At 40.8% G+C, this 27784-nt stretch overlaps 2 long non-coding RNA genes across 3 annotated transcripts; one reads left to right on the top strand and one right to left on the bottom strand.

Annotated features, from left to right (window-relative positions):
• Positions 1-771: 771 nt before the first annotated feature.
• On the bottom strand, positions 772-2924 carry LOC308400005. Its single transcript, XR_013972290.1, has 5 exons — positions 2876-2924; positions 1803-1971; positions 1221-1465; positions 984-1092; positions 772-864 (listed from the first exon to the last, which is right to left on the bottom strand). It is a non-coding gene; the product is annotated as an uncharacterized lncRNA (long non-coding RNA).
• Positions 2925-8429: 5505 nt separating this feature from the next.
• On the top strand, positions 8430-13243 carry LOC308399433. Of its 2 annotated transcripts, XR_013972168.1 has the most exons (4): positions 8430-8522; positions 8881-8963; positions 10822-10967; positions 12733-13243. It is a non-coding gene; the product is annotated as an uncharacterized lncRNA (long non-coding RNA). The 2 variants fall into 2 exon arrangements; XR_013972169.1 differs by lacking the exon at positions 12733-13243 and having other exon boundaries at positions 10822-11855.
• Positions 13244-27784: the final 14541 nt, after the last annotated feature.

The raw sequence follows: 27784 nt of genomic DNA, 5'->3' as shown, positions 1-27784 counted from the left end.
GAAATGTACAAGAGTAAAAGTGTTTTTAGCATGTGCTTCAAAGCTAAGTTTGACTGGGAAACTCAAAGCTCAATAGGCTGTATCAACAGAAATTCACTGCAGCCTATGTAATATTTCATGCGTCATAATTTATTCTACTCTATCTTGCAAATACATATTTGTGTGGCAATGTCATGCACAACACACACAACTATTAGATCCTTAAGATCAAACCCGTGTCATTCTTTTGGTCCACTGCAGTGCAGTAGTCAAAAAAAAGAATAAGTGAAGTGTCCACAAATGGCCAGGATAGAGCCCAGAGTGTTAATGTTTAAAATGTATAAAAATATTATTGATTGCAATTCTTTACTGTTAATATCAACAATAAGCTTTTTATTTTGAAATTACAAGTTTAAAAAAATGCTGTTACATTTACATTTAATGCTGTTACACTGTAATCCTTTATTATAAGTATGGACACAGAATAAAGTGAACAACATTTTGAAATAAGTTTAATTGGAATTTTGTACTACGCAAAAAACAAAACAAAACAACAACAACAACAACAACATATTAAACAAACAAACAAACACAGCCAGTGCCTTCATTTGTCCATTACATGTCAAACATAGCACTGACCCTTAGCCCCTGCTCATCAGCACATGCTTTCAAAAAGAGCTCCATGTCCTTTGCAAACTGAAAAACAAAGAGGAACAAGTCCCTTGCTCCAGTGTCTTCTTCCTCTGACATGTCTATTAAGACCCTCTGCTGGTCCCCTTGATTTAAGGACACATATTTGGGCATTGTTACATGTCCACAGAAAAGTGCCTTATTTTGGACAACCCACTGCACAGCAGGACGCAGATCTTCAACAACTGCTGGCTCCTGTGTCAGGCAAATGGGGATGAAAACATAGTTATTTCTCTGTTGCAGAACAGTTTTTTAACAGTTATTCAAATTTCACTAACCATGTAATTACACTACTGTTTAAAGTGAATACTGACCTGACTGACTTCCTGGAACTTGCGCTTTTTCAGTCTGAAAATGGGCACGTGTTGTCCTTCAAGCACAGCTTTGGCTTCCTCTCTCCAGTGTGCAAATAGCTTGCCAGAGCTACGAAGAGTAAGGCCACAGTGAGGGCATGTCATTTTCATGGACTTTCCATCAGCTGCAGTTTTATTGAACACAGAGGGTAGAGCCAATGAATGTTCTAACAAAGACTCAGAAAATGGTTCAGATACCGAAGACAAAACCTTGGGGGGGAAACGGGGCTCCTCGAAGAGTACTGCCGGAGGAATACGGGTCTCCTCGGAGAGTTCAGCGGGGAGCAGTCCTGATAATGGTGGCTGACTTGGCATTGAAGAATGCTGACAAGACAATAAATGCCTTGCCATATCCCCACGCCGTATGATTGTAATCTTACAGACAGGGCAGTGAAAGTGTCCTGTTGTCCTACAAGGCAGCCTGCACCGGCATATCATTTTATCTGTAAGAGAAAAAAACAAACAAACAAACAGATGTAATTTAAATGTAGTTGTATAGAATGCAATCAATTTGTCTAACAATCAGATTGTACATGTTAACAAAAACATCCAAGCCAACCTCAATAATGAAAGCAAAATGGTATGGATCACAAAACTTATGTCAAGAAAAGTGGTGAAAAGTAAATAAAAATATATTTTATAAAAACACTATTTTTGTTGCAGATGAATAAACTGAACTGTACAATATCAACAGCAACTTTTAAGTCAACAAAGATACTGCAGAAGTGCTTAAAAAAAGTGCATATTTATAACTATAAAGTATATTTAATACAAACATACCTTTGAAAGGCAAAGCATTTTTTATATGCACACTTAGATGCTCCTCAATCTTTGCCCTGACAGTAGGGCTGAAAGTGGGGCACAGAGGGCAGTGAAAGAGTCCTCTGCAACACGTGTTGCATTCCTGCAATTCTGGCTTTAAGCCCGAATTCCAGATTGATGTGTGCATCTAAAACAGAGAGAGAAACAGATAAACACCATATACACATTTAAGTTAAGGTTTTAGCAGAAATAACAATTTACAGTTGACATGTAATAGATTTGGGAAGAAAATTCTTGAAAAAAAACCCACAAATATTTTACAAGACACTTTAATTTGTGAGACATGTTTCTATTGACATATAACAGTCAATTGAACAGAGGCTAACTAAAATCTGGGCAATAAAAAAGCTGTACAGAATAGAATGACGAATAGAAGTATTGATAAATATATAAATCTGTTTGTGATGAAATTTACAGTGTTGACGCTAACCAAAGGTGTCACAAGTACACACGTTCCTTACTACAGTTTAGATACCTCTGTTGAGAAAGCACTGACTCGACTTTTTAGTCAAGTCGAAGTAAGAAGTACAGGGTCTAAAATATAATTTATGTACAAAATTTTGAAGTAATCTTGCGTCCAAAGCACGCGTGCTGATTTACAAATGTACGGATTACAAAGTACAGATACGCGTGCTAAAATGTGAGAAGTAGAAGTATAAAGAAGTATACAGTAGGCACAAAAAAGTACAGCAGTAAAGATACCAGAAAATTCTACTTAAGTACAGTATTGAAGTATTCGTTATTTCGCATCTCTGACGCCAACAATAAATCATACTCTAATGCAAAATGTGGTTTTTGCTTCTTCTCGCCCACAGAAGCCGTTAATCCAGCTCTCTTACTTAAACCAGGCCCGGGAAAAAGCATATCTGTGTGTTTCTCTGCCATGGAGCACGATGAAAAAACATTAAAATAAGGAGGAATGTTGTTGTAACGCTAAATAAGTGGCAACATGATCATTGTAAGAAAACTAGACGATTCCTAGAATTATAAAATCACTAACGGCAAATTTATTTAAGAAAGACTTAACCAACCTTTGTGATCAACTTGCAAGACTTCCACGGTATCCATGAATGTTTACGGCTAGTGTGGAGGTCACGTGCTTCCGGCTACTGTGGAGGTCACGTGTATCCGGTTACTGTGGAGCTCCACAGTGGCTGCAGCAAGACCCTTCTCGCTTCGGCTGTTATCAGTCCATACAATGGGCGTTATTAGCACAAATCAGTCCCATAGATATGGGCCATCTCCTGCTAGATTGTTCAGAAGGTTGTTCTCATCCATCCAGATGGAGGATCACTAACAGGAGCGTGGAAGACTCCAGAATCCACTCTGGCTGGAATCCGGTGGATATGCAGTGTTTACAGGTAAGACCATTTACACGGACAGCATTTATAGAATGACTATTAAAAGTCAGCGAGTGTCAGTAATGTTAATGTGGTTATCTTAGTAATACACCGAGTGCTAATATCACAGCTCCTACATTTGCTTTTTACACATGTATGTAAGCATTGAGCCAAATTTAGTAATGCCAACAAATTAAACAAACAATATTTGTTACATAATACATCTGTAGATACACTGTCACAGATACTTTTTAGTAGAGGTGGGAATCACCATACATCCCACGATACGATATTATTGCAATTTTCTTAAATATTTTGCGATATTCAGATTCTGTACATAAAGGTAAACTTTATCAATATTCATTTTATCTAATATCAAAGTCTCACACTCAGTCTTTCTCTCATTTCAGTTTTATTGTTGACAAACTGAACGGTTTGTATTACAGTCTAGTCCCACTGAACTGAATGCAACCATCTGGTACAATTATAACTATTCTGAACTATGCAATATGAAAACTATGCAGCCCCTTCAGCAACTGAAGAATTTGAAAGTAAATTAAAACAAAATAATTTTACATTAAATAAAAAAGTTTTAAACTTAATTAAAATAAAACATGTCTTAAATTAAAATAAGTAAACTGTCATGTTTATTGCTGCCAAAAAAAAAGTTAAACACATTTGGACAGTGAAGGAATGTCAGGATTCTTGCTCAGAAAAAGGATCAACATGCTCTGAAGTAAGAGTCCACAAAAACTTTTTTTTGTAACAAAATATCGATTTCTGCCGTCCCTGTATCGATACATTATTAGAAAACAAAATATCACGATACTACACAGTATCGATTTTTTCCCCCACCCCTACTTTTTAGATGACCTTTTTTTTCAACTTTTGAGCTTTAAACCTTTAAAGAAATGTCACAGGGAAACGGTGATCAGTTAGACCCACTGCAGCGTACGATAGAGGAACTCAGGGAAGAACACATACAACTCAGTGAAACGTTCATAGAATTCAGTCAATATATCAGAACAATCACTCGAGAAAACACACAACTCAGTCAAGCAAACGCACAACTGAGTCAAGAAAACACACAACTGAGTCAAGAAAACACACAACTGAGTCAATCAAACGCACGACTCAGTCAAGCAAACGCACAACTGAGTCAAGAAAACGCACAACTCAGTGAAAACTACATACAACTCTATCAAGAAAACACACAACTCAGTCAAGCAAACGCACAACTGAGTCAATCAAACGCATGACTCAGTCAAGAAAACGCACAACTGAGTCAAGAAAACACACAACTCAGTGAAAACTACATACAACTCTATCAAGAAAACACACAACTCGGGCAAGGAAACGCACAATTGAGGCAAGAGATGGCAGAACTCAGACAAACCGTGGAAAATCTTCAGCGCCCAGCGGTACATGAACAAGAGACAACAGAAAGAGAATCGCCTGGTTCGTGGGGTCTAAACCTACTTAAAGTAGGTTTAACTGCTGCCGGATGTGTCATTGCTCTTCCTGCAGCTTTCTGGGTCGCCTCTAAGATTTTCGGCTGAAGCGAATGTCCCGCTCTGTGGGGTCGTGATTATTGTCATCATGTACTCATATATGTAAGCATTGAGCCAAATGTAATAATTCTAACATATTAAACAAACAATATTTGTCTCTTATGTATAATACATCTGTAGATACACTGTCACAGATACTTGTCTTTGAGTGAAGATTTAAGGTGATAGGAAATATAAATAACTGCAACTTGAATCTCTGACCCAGAGTTCAAGCTCACTGCTGTAATATATATATATATATATATATATCATAATAATCTGACAATACATATAATATTGGCCATATTATATTTACATTACCACAGTGAGATGACTTTAGTCCCATGATTTTGGCCCGATCCGCCATTTTGGGGGTCGAAACAAAGCGCAAACGAAAAAGGAGCGAAGGCACACACAACAGCCATGGTTCGTTCTTGCTGTGTGGTCGGCTGCAATGTTCGATCGCACGACCGGCAAGAGAATAAGCTCGAAAAGGGTTTGTCTTTTCATTCTTCCCCAACCTGGAAGCAACATGAGGCAGCTCGTGTATCGATGTTACCAAACGAAGGCGTCCAGCCTGGATAGCAGCTGTGAGACGAGCTGATATCCAGTTCTCTTCCATCTCCAAATATCTGTTGGTGCTCCGGACATTTTCATTCCGGTAAGTTCTAAATATGTTCATATCTTTATAGCCTTTTAGTTTTATTTTCTATGCGCTCTGAGCTCATAGCAAATTAGAACAAACATCCTACTGAGTGATTTTGCAGAACTACCTTCTATTTATAGAGATGCTAATTATTTGGCATTATTGCAGCAAACCAGCCCATGAAATGGATGAAACATCGTGACTGGGTTCCAGCGCTACACGAGGGACCTGCTTCAAACATACCACCATGCCAATCAGATTACTTCTTCCATGTGAGGGTGAAGAGGTGACCCTTCTGGATAAGATGGTGAAGGTTTGCTGCGTTTAGTGAACAGTGATAATAAAACCAGGGAAAATGAAACCTGCTCCTGTTAAATATTCTTTAGTCTTTTGCTGTATAAATAGCTGTATTTTTTCAAAAGACACAGTAAATAAAGTAATGTTAGTAGTGGGTGATATCATGTAAACACTGTCATGATTTTGTGTAAACATTTTGTCATTTGTAAACTATAAATGACATCATCATTGTAACTGATGTGATGTTCTATGAAGTGGTTTTAATTTTAAAAAAAAAGAGGCAAAAATTAGTTTGTTTCTTTATTCAACTTTTGAACAGCAGGACTCAGTCAGTACATATTCAGTAAATGCAAATTATTTACACGGCAGTGCACTACAGGCATAAATCTAGACCCCTAGATAAAACATGATGGCATTATAGCAGTGACGACTCCTCCACAGTAGCAGGTGGGGTTTTTCTTTTTTGAGGACGGCTCCTTTTACCTGTCACTACAGATGGTCTGTGTATGTTTTGATCAAGAGCCTTTTTTGGGCAGCTGAAGAGGAGAAGTCCATCTTATGGCCAACCTCTGACTGTATCTTGGTCATGTTACCGGCACCAGACCTAGGGGAATCTGGACCGGCAGCAAGCGGCACACAGGCTAGAGAGCACTGCGTAGCCAAATATGAGCAAACTGTGGATTAATAGAGAGGACACCGAAGTTAGCGTCTTGCTCAGGCCGGAGCTCATTTATTTCTCTACATATACACAATACAAATCACACTAGACCATGCATTCTTCCCATAAAATAACAGAGTTCATAAACAAAAATGAAGTTACAAAAAGCATTCTCTCAAAAGCAAAATAAATACAAACTAATTCAAAATGACTTTACATACTCACAACTTAAACAAAACACTCACGGTTAAAGCATAACAACATACCACATTCACACAACCTTTCCCCACATTCGCGCCATATACGCTATTACTTTTGAACATGGCGTCCCTTGAACGCAACATAACATGGCGGCAGACGACTGCAACGTTGTTTCACCAACAAAAAGCTTTCCTCTTAATACATGTACTCAGTACTGCTTGGCTAACACTAAAACAAACACTACAACACATTTTCGGAAGTCGCAGGTTGCCACTGTCATAGCATATACTTATAGTGCTACGTAGCATTATGCCGATGATACACTAATACTCATTACAACAAAATACCACAAAACAACATCATCACTCTCATCTCAAAATATAGCCGAACAGTTGTTACTCAACTTACATGACATTTAGAACCAGTTCGGTAACATAAAAGTTTGTTTGTCAGTACCTGTGGATTAATAGAGAGGACACCGAAGTTAGCGTCTTGCTCAGGCCGGAGCTCATTTATTTCTGAGCTGCGCATGCGCAGAGCCTATAGCTAGAGTCTCTCTGGTAGTTCCACAGCAGTGCAAGAGCACCATCTACTGGCATAATGAAATATAACCAATATAACAACACATAACAATGTCAAAATAAGTCACAATAATAAACAAAAAATAAGGGGGTAATTGGTTTTCTTACAAAAATAAACATGTAGCTTTTTTCAACCTGCTACAGTCACATTACCCAGCAAAACCCAGTATGGAGGTTCATCTGTAACAGTCCTTGTGCCACGGATCAACACTGTTGCTTCTACTTTAAACAGAAGAGCAGCGACGTGGGTGCAGGTCTCTGCGACTCCGGCCATGCAGGTGCAGCGGGCGGCTTCAACCTTCCCTGTGATGCTCACAGTGACCCATGGCTGCAATGCTGGTTCATTCAGTCTTTGAGAGTGCAGGACCTGAAACACACACAGACAAAGTCCATTTAAAGACAAGAACTATGAGCCAAGGCCGACACAAATGTGTTTAATCTACTTTATCATAAATGTAACAAAGTGTTTAGAAAGTTAGCACATACATGTCATTTTTCATTTCTTTATGTGTCCATCGCTGCAGGTTATAGTGTAAATCTGCCTGTTCTCTGTCAGAAACCTGCCTGCAGAAAATGAACCTAAAGTATGTAATGCAAGGATGCCATCACTGTAGAGATGGAGAAAGCATAAAGTGACAATTATGAATCACTTAATATGATAAGGAGATTCTGCAGGTCATTAATCAATGTATAAAACTAAAATAAAATGTATTTTTAGTGATTCAAGATACAAATATTGACGCAAGATGTATAATTAGAATTATTTATAATAAACATTAATAAATCATTGCAATTTCTTTAACCATAAAGAATAACTAAATCCTTCAGGACAGTGTCTCATCAATGCACTGAACTCACTATGTTATCCCTCTAACAGCCTCCACATGTTCTCACTGTAATTTCCCCTCATGAATGAATTTATGCTGCACTAATGTGAATGTTCGGATGGAAATCAAACGCATTTCACTCGCAGTACTCGAGCTGACTTACCTTTGTTTGAATGACGACTTGTACGCGCTGACTCCACAGATAAGGTACGAGAATATGTCAGGCTACGTCAATAGCGGTTGGTCTCCAGGGTTTTTACTCCACGGCCGTATTTCATACGGGTCCACATTTCCAATGCAGGCTATTTTCTGCAAGTACCGCCGCTTCGCCTCTGAACGAAATCGGTCTCTATGCAGTCCGTTCTCTTTTGAGCTGCTTTTAAGCATCTTTTAATCGTCGTTCCAACATTTGGAGCCAGAGTCTGCGCAGTAGTGACTTGAGGTGGAGCGACTGTGTAACACTCCCGCCCACACACCCGCTGGACGTGACCGCAAACACGCCCCCTACACTTTTTACGTAGCACCTGTGGCTCGAGTTTTTTGCTGGTTTCCCGCGACTGACGACTCGTTTAATTAAGGTAAAAATACAACCATGTCACTGTTATAAGAAAAGACACACAGCTTATCGTCTTATAGTTCTAAAATCGCTCTGTTGTTAATGCGTTTGCTAGATTAGCCGCTAGCATGCGCGCTGTGTTGGAGGCTTGTTGCTAGCTAGTTAGCGATGCTACACACTCTAATAGTCTGTGTTATTGAAGGATTCAGCCCTCCTTATGGTTTTTTTTTTATCCATTTTTAGACAGCGATGACATCATCTGCACACTCTACACATGCCCAGAGTTACTGTTAATATCAGAAATATAATGCTGTCCTCTGGTTTTATACATTTTAAACATTTGGTTAAAATCTCAATGTTTTATACATTCATTGGTGCAGACCCTGAATTGGGACACAGCCTAGTGGTGCCGAGCTGGCGCACCGAGTAGTTCCTGTTACCTGCTGTGTGTCTGTTTTTACAGGTAAGCTGGGTTCCAAATAATACATATGTGATAGACAACAGTAGCAATCGAAAAGCTAGAGAGCCAATTCACGAGTTTAAGGGTTGATAACGATGAATCACCACCAGCTGTTGCTAAAAGCACCTTTATGATCTGAGCATGCGCAGAATGATCCACAGCGCTCCTTTGATCTTCTCGAACGATCATTGTGACGTCACGGTGACATAACAATGATCCTTTGAGAACATCAAAGGAGCATTGTGATGTCACAGGGACATCACATTCTCTGCACACCCACCAAGTCTATAAATAGAGGAGGTCGTTTAACAGTTTACATCAGAAAGAGCCAGTTGTTTTAGACAAAGCTGACCTTAGACAAAGCTGACCTTTGCATTTAAATCATTCAGAGATTTAACTTTTTTGACACTTTTGAGCTTTAAACCTCTAAAGAAATGTCACAGGGAAACGGTGATCAGTTAGACCCACTGCAGCGTACGATAGAGGAACTCTGGGAAGAACACATACAACTCAGTGAAACGTTCATAGAATTCAGTCAACATATCAGAACAATCAATCGAGAAAACAGGCGTCTCAATGGAGAAAACACACAACTGAGTCAAGCAAACGCACAACTGAGTCAAGCAAACGCACAACTGAGTCAAGCAAACGCACGACTCAGTCAAGAAAACGCACGACTCAGTCAAGAAAACGCACGACTCGGGCAAGGAAACGCACAACTCAGTCAAGAAAACGCACAACTCATGCAAGGAAACGCACAATTGAGGCAAGAGATGGCAGAACTCAGACAAACTGTGGAAAATCTTCAGCGCCCAGCGGTACATGAACAAGAGACAACAGAAAGAGAATCGCCTGGTTCGTGGGGTCTAAACCTACTTAAAGTAGGTTTAACTGTTGCCGGATGTGTCATTGCTCTTCCTGCAGCTTTCTGGGTCGCCTCTAAGATTTTCGGCTGAAGAGAATGTCCCACAGGATGGCTTGCGTGTGCTTGCATGCACACGTCCCATCGACAATTGTGGACCAGTTACCCTTTAAAAACAGTAATGATGTTTTCCAGCCACAGTCCACCTTCATCCTGGCGTTGTTCCCGCTGGTGCAGGGTCCGCTCCTCAGCAAAGGTTTCTCCGTTTGGTTCTGTCCAAGGCGTCCTCAGGTGACGCGTTGATGGTCTTAATGTCTTCCTTGATTTTGTCCATCCACCGTTTTTTCGGTCTGCCTCGAGGCCGGCGCCGTCTGGGTCGATCCTTAATAGTCGTTTTTGCTGAGTTCTCATCGCTTCGAATCACGTGTCCATACCACCTCAGGCGGGATTCGAGCATCTTTTAAACTCGAGCCACAGTCCACCGACCTGTGCTCTCCTTTATGTTTGATTTTATTTTGCCCCTCACCTCCCAACCAGTCATGGCAGAAGACCGCCCCTCCCTGAGCCTGGTTCTGCCAGAGGTTTCTTCCTGTTAAAAGGGAGTTTTTCCTCTCCACCGTTGCCAGAGTGCTTGCTCATAGGGGATCATTTGATTGTTGGGTTGAATTTTTGGATTTCATTTCATTGGCTTGAACTGAAAAACCTAAAAATTCAGCTGAGGGGTTCACATAGTGGAGAGCACTACATTTGTTAACTGCACTTTGTTTATTTGTGGATTTTGTAGTTCTTCCTACTACAAAAACTACAAATGAAAACAAGGCAGTTAGCAGCAAATGAAAATAAATAAAACACATTAAAAAAATCTGCTACTGCTCTGTGTGTTTACTTTAGTGAACACTGTTTGTTTTTGTGTTAGAAGATTATAGATTGTCCTGACGTGTCCACAGACGTGTGGATTTGTGTGCTGCTGTGTTCACTTGTGTGTTTTTGTGCACTCAGGAGGACGGTACCTGTCTCGTCGTCATCTCGTAGACAAATATTTGACGACGTCTAGAAGAGAAGTCTGAGTCGCCGTCCAAACGTCTGCCTGCAGCACAACCTCCGTCTCTCAGCGCTCGGCATGCACGCTGACTAAGAGCCCTCAGGTGAACTTCTCTCACCTGCATAAACACTTTGCATCGGTTTCTCGGCTGCAGGTCCATGAAGGCACTTTTGGAGGAATGTTATGGTCTGACCATCATCCTTCAGCTCACTCTGAACTCGCTGAGCAGCTCTCTGGCGTCTCTGTGAGGACCTGCAGGAACACTTCTCCAGACTTCTTGAAGGACATTCAAAGCTCTTCTGCCTTCTGTTGATGATGTTGATGACTCCACACTGTTTATGTCCTGCTGAGCTTTGTGCTCTGGGAATGCCAGACCATGACTGATAGTGTTATTGTCACTGCTTATATCTGAAGTCCTGCTGGCAGAAATGCCCTTCAGTCAGAAAGGTTGATGGTCAGGATGAACCTGGACACTTCTTTGCACACGTGTGTCGTATCTTTTGAATGATAAGTGCTGACAGAGACAGACGTGAGTCTGTATTTATATTTCTTGCAGCCTGTTAGCACTGTACCTCCTGCCTTTCCAAACGGCTCTTCTGTGTTTCTGTCTCATCGTTCTGCTGATGAACATTTGTCGCCCACCGTGATCTCAGCATGTCGTCCTGGTTCTGGAGAGCAGACGTGTGTTGATCTGAGTCCTGTGATTTCCAGTAGTGATTTATTCCCAAGACAAAATCAAATCGTCCTCTGCTGCCGTGTTGTTGCACAATAAAAACGATGCAGCTGTCAGAAACGGTCCGGCCCTGGTTATTGTCTCAGATACGACGCTCGTCTTATCCTGTCTGCTTCTGTCGGTTTCCTTCATTTACTTCTTGTTATTTTCCTAAAATGTGCTCCAGAGTGACAAATATATCTGCTGGAGTTGATGCTGCCCTAAAACCTCTGTGACATCGTTGCACTCACTGCTAACAGGAAAGCCAGAGGAGCAGACGCATCCCAGCAAAACACTGATGCAGCTTTTTCACATTAAATGGAAGTGATATCAGATACAGTCCTGATTAAAGGTTTAAGACCACTTGAAAAATGGCAAAAATCATAGTTTGCATGGTTGGATCTTAACAAATGTTGTTACTAAGAAAATGTTTTCTTCACAAATGCAGACATTTCAAAGCTAAACGACATGATTTTGAAAATGAGAAGTGATATTAAGTGTATTCATTGTTAATCACAGAATCATAATTCATACATGATTTCATTGATAGTTATGTGTTTAACTGCTCAGCACTGATCAGGATATAACCAGGAATAAGTTTAAGCTGTATGATAGATCAGAAAATATAATATAGACGAGCTTCACACAGAGTGTGTGTGTGTGAGTGTGTGTGTGTGTGTGTGTGTGTGTGTCTGTGTGTGTGTCTGTGTGTCTGTGTGTGTGTCTGTGTGTGTGTCTGTGTGTCTGTGTGTGTGTGTGTGTGTGTGTGTGTGAGTGTGTGTGTGTGTCTGTGTGTGTGTCTGTGAGTGTGTGTGTGTGTGTGTGTCTGTGAGTGTGTGTGTGTGTGTCTGTGAGTGTGTGTGTCTGTGAGTGTGTGTGTCTGTGAGTGTGTGTGTCTGTGAGTGTGAGTGTGTGTGTGTGAGTGTGAGTGTGTGTGTGTCTGTGAGTGTGTGTGTGTGTCTGTGAGTGTGTGTGTGTGTGCGTGCGTGTGTCTGTGTGTGTGTGCGTGCGTGTGCGTGTGTGTGTGTGTGTGTGTGTGTGTGTGTCTGTGAGTGTGTGTGTGTGTGCATGTGGCAGCTCCAATTATAGAGCCAGCATTCCTCACTAGTTTGTCTCCTCTCCTTGCATCCTTGTTTCTGATGATGCCCCCCAGCAGACTGCAGCAGCACGCTTTCGGTGGTGTCGAGCCAAACGGACTTTAACGTGTGTTTGAACGAGCTGACGGTTCACTCGTTAAGCTGAAAGAAAGATGCTTTAATCACAGCAGTCACACATGTGTCCACTGCACCATCTGGTGCAGGCCCAGGCTCTTCCAGCAGCCACCAGGCCCAGGCTCTTCCAGCAGCCACTAGGCCCAGGATCCTCCAGCAGCCACCAGGCCCAGGCTCTTCCAGCAGCCACCAGGCCCAGGATCCTCCAGCAGCCACCAGGCCCAGGCTCTTCCAGCAGCCACTAGGCCCAGGATCCTCCTGCTCCACCAGGCCCAGGAGCGTTAAGATGCCGCCTAAGAGGAGCAACGTTAATGAGGAGGAACTGGAGGACATAAAGAAATCCCTAAACTTTATGTCTGAAGAAATAACAACAATTTCAAAACAACAAAAACTGATACTCAATTTAATGGATGATATTAAAGAACTAAGAAGGCAGAGCGAGGAAAAGGACAAGAAGATTGCTATGCTGGAAGGATGGGTGTCAGATCTGGAACAATATTCAAGAGTAAATGATGTGATAGTGACAGGACTGGAAACCAAGCATCAGACATACGCACGGGTAGCAGCAGCAGAGAGAGGGGAGCCACCCGAGCAAGAGCTACGCTCTTTGGAAGAGCAGGTAATGGCCTTCTTTAAAAGCAAAGGTATAGAAATGGACAGTAAAAATATTGAGGGATGCCATCCTCTTCCGAGAAAAAATCAAATACCTGCCATTATCATTCGTTTTGTTAATAGAAAACAGAAAAAAGAACTGTTCAAGCAAGGAAGAAAGCTAAAAGGTACAAATGTTTATTTAAATGAACACCTAATCAAGAAAAATGCAGACATTGCAAGACAAGCAAGAATATTAAGAAAACAGAAGAAAATACAGTCAACTTGGACGTCAGACTGTAAAATATTCATTAAGTTAAATGGAACACCAGAGCAGGCTAAGGTTCTAGTCATCAAAGAGATGACTGAACTAGAAAAATATAACTGATAAATGCAAAGCAGTGCTAAATATGATGTGACCGTCCAAGTGCTCAACCAACGCAGATGTCTGACAATTTTCAACTAACAACTCATATAGATATTGAAAATAAGACATTGATGTATGACAGCAACATAGATCCTGATTGTAATTTCTTTAACAATAAGACAAATGAATGCAATTATTATACAAATGAGCAACTTAAAAAGGAATTCAAGGTAGAACAGGGTATAACAATGGTTCACTTTAATAGTCGAAGCTTATATGCAAACTTTCAATCCATCAAAGACTACATAACACAGTTTGAACAGCCATTCAATGTGATAGCCATATCGGAGACCTGGATAACTCCTGGAAAAGAAGAAGACTTTAAAATAAATGGATATGAATTCCTTCATGTAGACAGGATCAACAAGAAAGGAGGTGGGGTGGCACTTTACATTGATAAAAACCTAAAGTACAAAAGAATGGGAAGAATGACAACTGTTATTGATGGAGTGATGGAATGTTTATCAGTGGAAATAAGTATAGAAAAAAGGAAAAACCTAATTGTCAGTTGTATATATAGAACACCAGGATCTAAGATTGAGATATTTAAGGATAATATGGAGGACTTATTTACAAATATAAATCAGAAAAGAATGTTTATTTGTGGGGACTTTAATATTGACTTATTGAATCCAAATCATAATAAGAGTACAGAAGAATTTATTGATTCCATGTACAGCATCGGTTTATTTCCACTGATAACAAGACCGACCAGAATAACATCTCATTGTGCAACTCTATTAGATAATATATTTACAAATATAATAGAAGGAAAGATAAAAAGTGGGCTGTTAATCAATGATATAAGTGACCATTTACCAGTCTTTGCATCGTATAATTGCCATTATAAAGTGAACAACGATGGACATAAGATTATTTACAAAAGAATAAGAACAGAGAAGACCTTAAATTGTCTTAGAAATGAACTTTTAAAGCAAGATTGGAATATTGTATATGAACAAACAGAAGTTAATAAAGCTTACGAAGGATTTTTAAGAACATTTAACACATTACTTGATAAAAACTGCCCAGTAATTGAAATCAATAGGAAACACAACTATGCAGGAAGACCATGGATGACAAAAGGACTACAAAATGCCAGCAAAAAAAAGAATACCTTATATCGAGAATTCATAAAAAAGAGAACAATAGAAACTGAAATGAAGTATAAAACTTACAAAAATAAATTAACTAATATAATGAGATCCTGTAAAAGAGAGTATTACATTAAAAGGTTAGAACACAATAAAGATAACACAAGAGATATATGGAATGTATTAAACAGAATAATCAAAAATGAATCAAGGAATAATGATTACCCTGGGTACTTTATAGAAGGGACAAGAAGTATTAATAACATGGAGGAGATAGTAAATGGCTTTAATGAATTCTTCGTAAACATAGGGCCAAAACTGGCAGAAGAAATAAAGGTTGATGGAATAGAAAGGGACACTGGTGAAAATATTGAAAGGAATAATAGCTCAATGTTTTTAAGAGCAGTGGAAGAGAAAGAGATTTATGACATGGTTAGAGGACTTAAGAACAAAACCAGTACAGACTGGAATGATATTGATATGGTAACGGTAAAGACAGTTATTGATGGTATCGTAAAACCATTAAAATATATATTCAACTTGTCGTTTCAAAAAGGAGTTTTTCCACAAAAAATGAAAGTTGCTAAAGTTATTCCCATTTACAAAACCGGTGAAAGACATCATTTTACAAACTATAGACCAGTGTCAATACTCTCCCAGTTCTCTAAGATACTGGAAAAACTCTTCATAAAAAGATTTGACAGTTTTGTGGAAAAATATGAATTAATGACAGATAGTCAGTATGGGTTCAGAAACAACAGATCAACAGCTTTGGCACTGATAGATTTAATGGAAAAGATAACGGAATGTATGGATAATAAGAGGTGTGCGCTCGGAGTTTTCTTAGATCTAAAGAAGGCGTTTGATACTGTTAATCATGAAATTCTATTAAAAAAACTGGAAAAGTACGGGTTTAGGGGAGTGGTTTTGGAATGGTTAAAAAGCTATGTAGGGAATAGGCAACAATATGTACAAATAAATGAATATAAATCTAATTTGATGGATATAGCTTGTGGAGTACCTCAAGGTTCAGTACTGGGTCCAAAAATGTTTATTATGTACTTAAATGATATCTGCAGAGTATCGGAGATTTTAAAGTTTGTAATATTTGCAGATGACACAAATATACTGTGTGCAGGTGGGGAGTTGCCACAGGTTTTGGAAATGATCACACAGGAATTAACGATATTAAAGAAGTGGTTTGATATAAATAAATTATCATTGAATCTCAATAAAACCAAATTTATGTTGTTTGGAAACCAAAAGAAAAACATCGAAGTAGAAATATGTGTTGACAATGTATATTTAGAAAGAGTAAATGAAATAAAATTTCTTGGGGTGATCATTGACCACGAGCTCTGTTGGAAGCCACACATTACTTATGTTCGGGGGAAATTGGCACGGGGCATTGCCGTCCTGGGAAAAGCAAAGCATATGTTGGATCAGAAAGCACTGCACATTTTATACTGTGCTTTACTACTGCCATATATGAGCTACTGTGTAGAGGTCTGGGGAAACACATACAAAAGTAACACACAAACAATAACTATAATACAGAAAAGGGCCATTAGATTAATAAATAATGTAGGGTACAGGGACCATACAAATGCACTCTTTGTCAAAATGCAAGCTATTAAATTCCAAGACTTGGTGAAGCTTAAAACAGCGCAAATAATGTATAAAGTAAGAAATAAATTGCTTCCCAAAGAAATCTGTAAATTGTTCATAGAAAGAGAAGGTGGGTATAACTTAAGAGGGAAATGGAATTTAAAAATACAAAGTGCTAGAACAACTTTAAGAACTATGTCAATCTCAATTTCAGGAGTTAAATTATGGAACAGTCTAACAGAAGAAATAAAAGACAGTCAAAACATAAAACAGTTTAAAGTAAAATATAAAAACCTAATTTTAAATAAGTATAAGAATGAAGAAAACGGGGTTAACCCAGGATGGTAATGTTGCTGGTAATGGTGTTGCGGTTCTTTTTTGGTTGTTTTTTTGTTTTTTTTTGTTTTGTTTTGTTTTGTTGTTTTTCCATAACTTGTGTATCTGCAAATATACACATTCTGTATTTTTCATATGAAAGAAACTATACTGTGGTGGGGCTTGCTAATTTCTTGTTTTTGATTTATGTATGTTATGTTTTGTTTTACTTCATATGTTTATATGTTTCATATGTTGTTTGTTTAATTTAAGACAAAAAAAAATTTAAATGAATGAGAGGTAAAACTTGAGGGGGTAGGGACAAATAAGTAAATACTTCAGCCTACTCCTTTTCAAACAAATAATGGAATGATATTTTGTAATGATTGTGAAGGCACATGTTTGAAATGTTTGAAATAAAAATGAACTGAACTGAACTGAACTCTTCTTGTTTACACTCGTAATAACACAAACACTAAATCCTCCTGTTTGTAGCAGTGTGTACACCTGAGACTGTCACCTGTCTGTCTGTCCTGCACTCTCTCTCTGTTTCTTTCTCTCTGATTGTGGAATAAAAGTATGAACATGTGTTTATAAGTTACACTTGTGTCTGAATCCTGCAGCTTATCACACATTTGATTTCCATGTGTGACGACTGCAAGTGTCCAGAGTGAGGACAGACTGAGGGACCCACTGCTGCACATCATCTGTGAGGCTTTGCAGCCCTGATGATCCACCAGGACAAACTCAGCAGTGTGTGAGGAAGAGGAGGAGGAAGAGCCAGCAGCAGCTGACAGATGGAGAGAATAGACAGACTGTTCCCTGTTTGTGAAGGACTGCTAGGAAAGTTTAACTGTCTGTGCTGAATCAGTCTTATTAGGTAATGTTCAAATAATGTGATCATCCCAGTGTTTCCAGTGTGGAGAAAGTACTCAGGGCCTTCAAGCTACACACTATGAAAGGCAGCAACAAGTTTAATGTTCAGAAACCTAAAGTATGCATCAGCAGCAGAATGGAGCTAAAATAAATGTTGGTTTCAGTTCTATGAAGCTTTGAGTATTTTGGATCAGTAGCTGCTGTGTTTGTTGCATCATATTGCTGTAACTGTTTATATGCTTTATATATTCTGAGGTATGTTGATCTATAGTGTTACATCATATTCTATAAGGATGTTATGTGTTTGTAGACTTTCTGCCCAGTTTGACCCATTTAGCAGACGTCAGCCTGTTTAAGGCTCTGATGTCTATTCTGTGTGACTTACAGCAGTTATGACATGGTCTGATTTTCTCACCCAATAAAGGAATATTTCATATATCAGTCTACTCTTCATTCTATCAGACACAGTTATCACAGCTCCTACATTTGCTTTTTACACATGTATGTAAGCATTGAGCCAAATTTAGTAATGCCAACATATTAAACAAACAATATTTGTTACATAATACATCTGTAGATACACTGTCACAGATACTTTTTAGTAGAGGTGGGAATCACCATACATCCCACGATACGATATTATTGCAATTTTTTAAAATATTTTGCGATATTCAGATTCTGTACATAAAGGTAAACTTTATCAATATTCATTTTATCTAATATCAAAGTCTCACACTCAGTCTTTCTCTCATTTCAGTTTTATTGTTGACAAACTTGAATGGTTTGTATTACAGTCTAGTCCCACTGAACTGAATGCAACCATCTGGTACAATTATAACTATTCTGAACTATGCAATATGAAAACTATGCAGCCCCTTCAGCAACTGAAGAATTTGAAAGTAAATTAAAACAAAATAATTTTACATTAAATAAAAAAGTTTTAAACTTAATTAAAATAAAACATGTCTTAAATTAAAATAAGTAAACTGTCATGTTTATTGCTGCCAAAAACAAGTTAAACACATTTGGACAGTGAAGGAATGTCAGGATTCTTGCTCAGAAAAAGGATCAACATGCTCTGAAGTCAGAGTCCACAAAAACTTTTTTTTGTAACAAAATATCGATTTCTGCCGTCCCTGTATCGATACATTATTAGAAAACAAAATATCACGATACTACACAGTATCGATTTTTTCCCCCACCCCTACTTTTTAGATGACCTTTTTTTTTTCCACTTTTGAGCTTTAAACCTTTAAAGAAATGTCACAGGGAAACGGTGATCAGTTAGACCCACTGCAGCGTACGATAGAGGAACTCAGGGAAGAACACATACAACTCAGTGAAACGTTCATAGAATTCAGTCAATATATCAGAACAATCACTCGAGAAAACACACAACTCAGTCAAGCAAACGCACAACTCAGTCAAGAAAACGCACAACTGAGTCAAGCAAGTGAGTGCAACGATGTCACAGAGGTTTTAGGGCAGCATCAACTCCAGCAGATATATTTGTCACTCTGGAGCACATTTTAGGAAAATAACAAGAAGTAAATGAAGGAAACCGACAGAAGCAGACAGGATAAGACGAGCGTCGTATCTGAGACAATAACCAGGGCCGGACCGTTTCTGACAGCTGCATCGTTTTTATTGTGCAACAACACGGCAGCAGAGGACGATTTGATTTTGTCTTGGGAATAAATCACTACTGGAAATCACAGGACTCAGATCAACACACGTCTGCTCTCCAGAACCAGGACGACATGCTGAGATCACGGTGGGCGACAAATGTTCATCAGCAGAACGATGAGACAGAAACACAGAAGAGCCGTTTGGAAAGGCAGGAGGTACAGTGCTAACAGGCTGCAAGAAATATAAATACAGACTCACGTCTGTCTCTGTCAGCACTTATCATTCAAAAGATACGACACACGTGTGCAAAGAAGTGTCCAGGTTCATCCTGACCATCAACCTTTCTGACTGAAGGGCATTTCTGCCAGCAGGACTTCAGATATAAGCAGTGACAATAACACTATCAGTCATGGTCTGGCATTCCCAGAGCACAAAGCTCAGCAGGACATAAACAGTGTGGAGTCATCAACATCATCAACAGAAGGCAGAAGAGCTTTGAATGTCCTTCAAGAAGTCTGGAGAAGTGTTCCTGCAGGTCCTCACAGAGACGCCAGAGAGCTGCTCAGCGAGTTCAGAGTGAGCTGAAGGATGATGGTCAGACCATAACATTCCTCCAAAAGTGCCTTCATGGACCTGCAGCCGAGAAACCGATGCAAAGTGTTTATGCAGGTGAGAGAAGTTCACCTGAGGGCTCTTAGTCAGCGTGCATGCCGAGCGCTGAGAGACGGAGGTTGTGCTGCAGGCAGACGTTTGGACGGCGACTCAGACTTCTCTTCTAGACGTCGTCAAATATTTGTCTACGAGATGACGACGAGACAGGTACCGTCCTCCTGAGTGCACAAAAACACACAAGTGAACACAGCAGCACACAAATCCACACGTCTGTGGACACGTCAGGACAATCTATAATCTTCTAACACAAAAACAAACAGTGTTCACTAAAGTAAACACACAGAGCAGTAGCAGATTTTTTTAATGTGTTTTATTTATTTTCATTTGCTGCTAACTGCCTTGTTTTCATTTGTAGTTTTTGTAGTAGGAAGAACTACAAAATCCACAAATAAACAAAGTGCAGTTAACAAATGTAGTGCTCTCCACTATGTGAACCCCTCAGCTGAATTTTTAGGTTTTTCAGTTCAAGCCAATGAAATGAAATCCAAAAATTCAACCCAACAATCAAATGATCCCCTATGAGCAAGCACTCTGGCAACGGTGGAGAGGAAAAACTCCCTTTTAACAGGAAGAAACCTCTGGCAGAACCAGGCTCAGGGAGGGGCGGTCTTCTGCCATGACTGGTTGGGAGGTGAGGGGCAAAATAAAATCAAACATAAAGGAGAGCACAGCGTATTTATGACAGGTCGGTGGACTGTGGCTCGAGTTCAAAAGATGCTCGAATCCCGCCTGAGGTGGTATGGACACGTGATTCGAAGCGATGGGAACTCAGCAAAAACGACTATTAAGGATCGACCCAGACGGCGCCGGCCTCGAGGCAGACCGAAAAAACGGTGGATGGACAAAATCAAGGAAGACATCAACGCGTCACCTGAGGACGCCTTGGACAGAACCAAACGGAGAAACCTTTGCTGAGGAGCGGACCCTGCACCAGCGGGAACAACGCCAGGATGAAGGTGGACTGTGGCTGGAAAACATCATTACTGTTTTTAAAGGGTAACTGGTCCACAATTGTCGATGGGACGTGTGCATGCAAGCACACGCAAGCCATCCCCGCTCTGTGGGGTCATGACAATAATCATGACCCCACAGAGCGGGACATTCGCTTCAGCCGAAAATCTTAGAGGCGACCCAGAAAGCTGCAGGAAGAGCAATGACACATCCGGCAACAGTTAAACCTACTTTAAGTAGGTTTAGACCCCACGAACCAGGCGATTCTCTTTCTGTTGTCTCTTGTTCATGTACCGCTGGGCGCTGAAGATTTTCCACAGTTTGTCTGAGTTCTGCCATCTCTTGCCTCAATTGTGCGTTTCCTTGCATGAGTTGTGCGTTTGCTTGCCCGAGTTGTGCGTTTTCTTGACTGAGTTGTGCGTTTCCTTGCCCGAGTCGTGCGTTTTCTTGACTGAGTCGTGCGTTTTCTTGACTGAGTCGTGCGTTTGCTTGACTCAGTTGTGCGTTTGCTTGACTCAGTTGTGCGTTTGCTTGACTCAGTTGTGTGTTTTCTCCATTGAGACGCCTGTTTTCTCGAGTGATTGTTCTGATATGTTGACTGAATTCTATGAACGTTTCACTGAGTTGTATGTGTTCTTCCCAGAGTTCCTCTATCGTACGCTGCAGTGGGTCTAACTGATCACCGTTTCCCTGTGACATTTCTTTAGAGGTTTAAAGCTCAAAAGTGTCAAAAAAGTTAAATCTCTGAATGATTTAAATGCAAAGGTCAGCTTTGTCTAAGGTCAGCTTTGTCTAAGGTCAGCTTTGTCTAAAACAACTGGCTCTTTCTGATGTAAACTGTTAAACGACCTCCTCTATTTATAGACTTGGTGGGTGTGCAGAGAATGTGATGTCCCTGTGACATCACAATGCTCCTTTGATGTTCTCAAAGGATCATTGTTATGTCACCGTGACGTCACAATGATCGTTCGAGAAGATCAAAGGAGCATTGTGATGTCACAGGGACATTTATATTTGTAAATAAGTCCTCCATATTATCCTTAAATATCTCAATCTTAGATCCTGGTGTTCTATATATACAACTGACAATTAGGTTTTTCCTTTTTTCTATACTTATTTCCACTGATAAACATTCCATCACTCCATCAATAACAGTTGTCATTCTTCCCATTCTTTTGTACTTTAGGTTTTTATCAATGTAAAGTGCCACCCCACCTCCTTTCTTGTTGATCCTGTCTACATGAAGGAATTCATATCCATTTATTTTAAAGTCTTCTTCTTTTCCAGGAGTTATCCAGGTCTCCGATATGGCTATCACATTGAATGGCTGTTCAAACTGTGTTATGTAGTCTTTGATGGATTGAAAGTTTGCATATAAGCTTCGACTATTAAAGTGAACCATTGTTATACCCTGTTCTACCTTGAATTCCTTTTTAAGTTGCTCATTTGTATAATAATTGCATTCATTTGTCTTATTGTTAAAGAAATTACAATCAGGATCTATGTTGCTGTCATACATCAATGTCTTATTTTCAATATCTATATGAGTTGTTAGTTGAAAATTGTCAGACATCTGCGTTGGTTGTGCACTTGGACGGTCACATCATATTTAGCACTGCTTTGCATTTATCAGTTATATTTTTCTAGTTCAGTCATCTCTTTGATGACTAGAACCTTAGCCTGCTCTGGTGTTCCATTTAACTTAATGAATATTTTACAGTCTGACGTCCAAGTTGACTGTATTTTCTTCTGTTTTCTTAATATTCTTGCTTGTCTTGCAATGTCTGCATTTTTCTTGATTAGGTGTTCATTTAAATAAACATTTGTACCTTTTAGCTTTCTTCCTTGCTTGAACAGTTCTTTTTTCTGTTTTCTATTAACAAAACGAATGATAATGGCAGGTATTTGATTTTTTCTCGGAAGAGGATGGCATCCCTCAATATTTTTTACTGTCCATTTCTATACCTTTGCTTTTAAAGAAGGCCATTACCTGCTCTTCCAAAGAGCGTAGCTCTTGCTCGGGTGGCTCCCCTCTCTCTGCTGCTGCTACCCGTGCGTATGTCTGATGCTTGGTTTCCAGTCCTGTCACTATCACATCATTTACTCTTGAATATTGTTCCAGATCTGACACCCATCCTTCCAGCATAGCAATCTTCTTGTCCTTTTCCTCGCTCTGCCTTCTTAGTTCTTTAATATCATCCATTAAATTGAGTATCAGTTTTTGTTGTTTTGAAATTGTTGTTATTTCTTCAGACATAAAGTTTAGGGATTTCTTTATGTCCTCCAGTTCCTCCTCATTAACGTTGCTCCTCTTAGGCGGCATCTTAACGCTCCTCGGCCTGGTGGAGCAGGAGGATCCTGGGCCTAGTGGCTGCTGGAAGAGCCTGGGCCTGGTGGCTGCTGGAGGATCCTGGGCCTGGTGGCTGCTGGAAGAGCCTGGGCCTGGTGGCTGCTGGAGGATCCTGGGCCTAGTGGCTGCTGGAAGAGCCTGGGCCTGGTGGCTGCTGGAAGAGCCTGGGCCTGCACCAGATGGTGCAGTGGACACATGTGTGACTGCTGTGATTAAAGCATCTTTCTTTCAGCTTAACGAGTGAACCGTCAGCTCGTTCAAACACACGTTAAAGTCCGTTTGGCTCGACACCACCGAAAGCGTGCTGCTGCAGTCTGCTGGGGGGCATCATCAGAAACAAGGATGCAAGGAGAGGAGACAAACTAGTGAGGAATGCTGGCTCTATAATTGGAGCTGCCACATGCACACACACACACACACACACACACACACACACACTCACAGACACACACACACACACACACACACACACACACACTCACAGACACACGCACGCACACACACACAGACACACGCACGCACACACACACACACTCACACTCACAGACACACACACACTCACACTCACAGACACACACACACTCACACTCACACACACAGACAGACACACACACTCACAGACACACACACACAGACACACACACTCACAGACACACACACACACACTCACAGACACACACACACACACACACAGACACACACACTCACAGACACTCACACACACACACACTCACAGACACACACACACACTCACACACACACACACTCACAGACACACACAGACACACAGACACACACACAGACACACACACACACACACACACACTCACAGACACACACACACACAGACACACACACACACACACACACACACACACTCACAGACACACACACTCACAGACACACACACACACACACACACACACTCACACACACACAGACACACACACACACAGACACACAGACACACACTCACACACACACACAGACACACACTCACACAGACACACACACACACACACACACACACACACACACACACTCACAGACACACACACTCACAGACACACACACACACACACACACACACTCACACACTCACAGACACACACACACACAGACACACAGACACACACTCACACACACACACTCACAGACACACACTCACAGACACACACACTCACAGACACACACAGACACACAGACACACACACAGACACACAGACACACAGACACACACACAGACACACACACAGACACACAGACACACACACACACACTCACAGACACACACAGACACACACACACACACACACACACACTCACAGACACACACACACACACACACACACACACACACACACTCACAGACACACACACACACACTCTGTGTGAAGCTCGTCTATATTATATTTTCTGATCTATCATACAGCTTAAACTTATTCCTGGTTATATCCTGATCAGTGCTGAGCAGTTAAACACATAACTATCAATGAAATCATGTATGAATTATGATTCTGTGATTAACAATGAATACACTTAATATCACTTCTCATTTTCAAAATCATGTCGTTTAGCTTTGAAATGTCTGCATTTGTGAAGAAAACATTTTCTTAGTAACAACATTTGTTAAGATCCAACCATGCAAACTATGATTTTTGCCATTTTTCAAGTGGTCTTAAACCTTTAATCAGGACTGTATCTGATATCACTTCCATTTAATGTGAAAAAGCTGCATCAGTGTTTTGCTGGGATGCGTCTGCTCCTCTGGCTTTCCTGTTAGCAGTGAGTGCAACGATGTCACAGAGGTTTTAGGGCAGCATCAACTCCAGCAGATATATTTGTCACTCTGGAGCACATTTTAGGAAAATAACAAGAAGTAAATGAAGGAAACCGACAGAAGCAGACAGGATAAGACGAGCGTCGTATCTGAGACAATAACCAGGGCCGGACCGTTTCTGACAGCTGCATCGTTTTTATTGTGCAACAACACGGCAGCAGAGGACGATTTGATTTTGTCTTGGGAATAAATCACTACTGGAAATCACAGGACTCAGATCAACACACGTCTGCTCTCCAGAACCAGGACGACATGCTGAGATCACGGTGGGCGACAAATGTTCATCAGCAGAACGATGAGACAGAAACACAGAAGAGCCGTTTGGAAAGGCAGGAGGTACAGTGCTAACAGGCTGCAAGAAATATAAATACAGACTCACGTCTGTCTCTGTCAGCACTTATCATTCAAAAGATACGACACACGTGTGCAAAGAAGTGTCCAGGTTCATCCTGACCATCAACCTTTCTGACTGAAGGGCATTTCTGCCAGCAGGACTTCAGATATAAGCAGTGACAATAACACTATCAGTCATGGTCTGGCATTCCCAGAGCACAAAGCTCAGCAGGACATAAACAGTGTGGAGTCATCAACATCATCAACAGAAGGCAGAAGAGCTTTGAATGTCCTTCAAGAAGTCTGGAGAAGTGTTCCTGCAGGTCCTCACAGAGACGCCAGAGAGCTGCTCAGCGAGTTCAGAGTGAGCTGAAGGATGATGGTCAGACCATAACATTCCTCCAAAAGTGCCTTCATGGACCTGCAGCCGAGAAACCGATGCAAAGTGTTTATGCAGGTGAGAGAAGTTCACCTGAGGGCTCTTAGTCAGCGTGCATGCCGAGCGCTGAGAGACGGAGGTTGTGCTGCAGGCAGACGTTTGGACGGCGACTCAGACTTCTCTTCTAGACGTCGTCAAATATTTGTCTACGAGATGACGACGAGACAGGTACCGTCCTCCTGAGTGCACAAAAACACACAAGTGAACACAGCAGCACACAAATCCACACGTCTGTGGACACGTCAGGACAATCTATAATCTTCTAACACAAAAACAAACAGTGTTCACTAAAGTAAACACACAGAGCAGTAGCAGATTTTTTTAATGTGTTTTATTTATTTTCATTTGCTGCTAACTGCCTTGTTTTCATTTGTAGTTTTTGTAGTAGGAAGAACTACAAAATCCACAAATAAACAAAGTGCAGTTAACAAATGTAGTGCTCTCCACTATGTGAACCCCTCAGCTGAATTTTTAGGTTTTTCAGTTCAAGCCAATGAAATGAAATCCAAAAATTCAACCCAACAATCAAATGATCCCCTATGAGCAAGCACTCTGGCAACGGTGGAGAGGAAAAACTCCCTTTTAACAGGAAGAAACCTCTGGCAGAACCAGGCTCAGGGAGGGGCGGTCTTCTGCCATGACTGGTTGGGAGGTGAGGGGCAAAATAAAATCAAACATAAAGGAGAGCACAGGTCGGTGGACTGTGGCTCGAGTTTAAAAGATGCTCGAATCCCGCCTGAGGTGGTATGGACACGTGATTCGAAGCGATGAGAACTCAGCAAAAACGACTATTAAGGATCGACCCAGACGGCGCCGGCCTCGAGGCAGACCGAAAAAACGGTGGATGGACAAAATCAAGGAAGACATTAAGACCATCAACGCGTCACCTGAGGACGCCTTGGACAGAACCAAACGGAGAAACCTTTGCTGAGGAGCGGACCCTGCACCAGCGGGAACAACGCCAGGATGAAGGTGGACTGTGGCTGGAAAACATCATTACTGTTTTTAAAGGGTAACTGGTCCACAATTGTCGATGGGACGTGTGCATGCAAGCACACGCAAGCCATCCTGTGGGACATTCTCTTCAGCCGAAAATCTTAGAGGCGACCCAGAAAGCTGCAGGAAGAGCAATGACACATCCGGCAACAGTTAAACCTACTTTAAGTAGGTTTAGACCCCACGAACCAGGCGATTCTCTTTCTGTTGTCTCTTGTTCATGTACCGCTGGGCGCTGAAGATTTTCCACAGTTTGTCTGAGTTCTGCCATCTCTTGCCTCAATTGTGCGTTTCCTTGCATGAGTTGTGCGTTTTCTTGACTGAGTTGTGCGTTTCCTTGCCCGAGTCGTGCGTTTTCTTGACTGAGTCGTGCGTTTTCTTGACTGAGTCGTGCGTTTGCTTGACTCAGTTGTGCGTTTGCTTGACTCAGTTGTGCGTTTGCTTGACTCAGTTGTGTGTTTTCTCCATTGAGACGCCTGTTTTCTCGATTGATTGTTCTGATATGTTGACTGAATTCTATGAACGTTTCACTGAGTTGTATGTGTTCTTCCCAGAGTTCCTCTATCGTACGCTGCAGTGGGTCTAACTGATCACCGTTTCCCTGTGACATTTCTTTAGAGGTTTAAAGCTCAAAAGTGTCAAAAAAGTTAAATCTCTGAATGATTTAAATGCAAAGGTCAGCTTTGTCTAAGGTCAGCTTTGTCTAAAACAACTGGCTCTTTCTGATGTAAACTGTTAACGACCTCCTCTATTTATAGACTTGGTGGGTGTGCAGAGAACGTGATGTCCCTGTGACATCACAATGCTCCTTTGATGTTCTCAAAGGATCATTGTTATGTCACCGTGACGTCACAATGATCGTTCGAGAAGATCAAA

The sequence above is a fragment of the Rhamphochromis sp. 'chilingali' genome (genome assembly GCF_963969265.1).
Source record: "Rhamphochromis sp. 'chilingali' genome assembly, chromosome: 7".
In the NCBI taxonomy this organism is placed as follows: domain Eukaryota; kingdom Metazoa; phylum Chordata; class Actinopteri; order Cichliformes; family Cichlidae; genus Rhamphochromis; species Rhamphochromis sp. 'chilingali'.
This window is presented reverse-complemented; position numbering and strand designations above follow the sequence as displayed.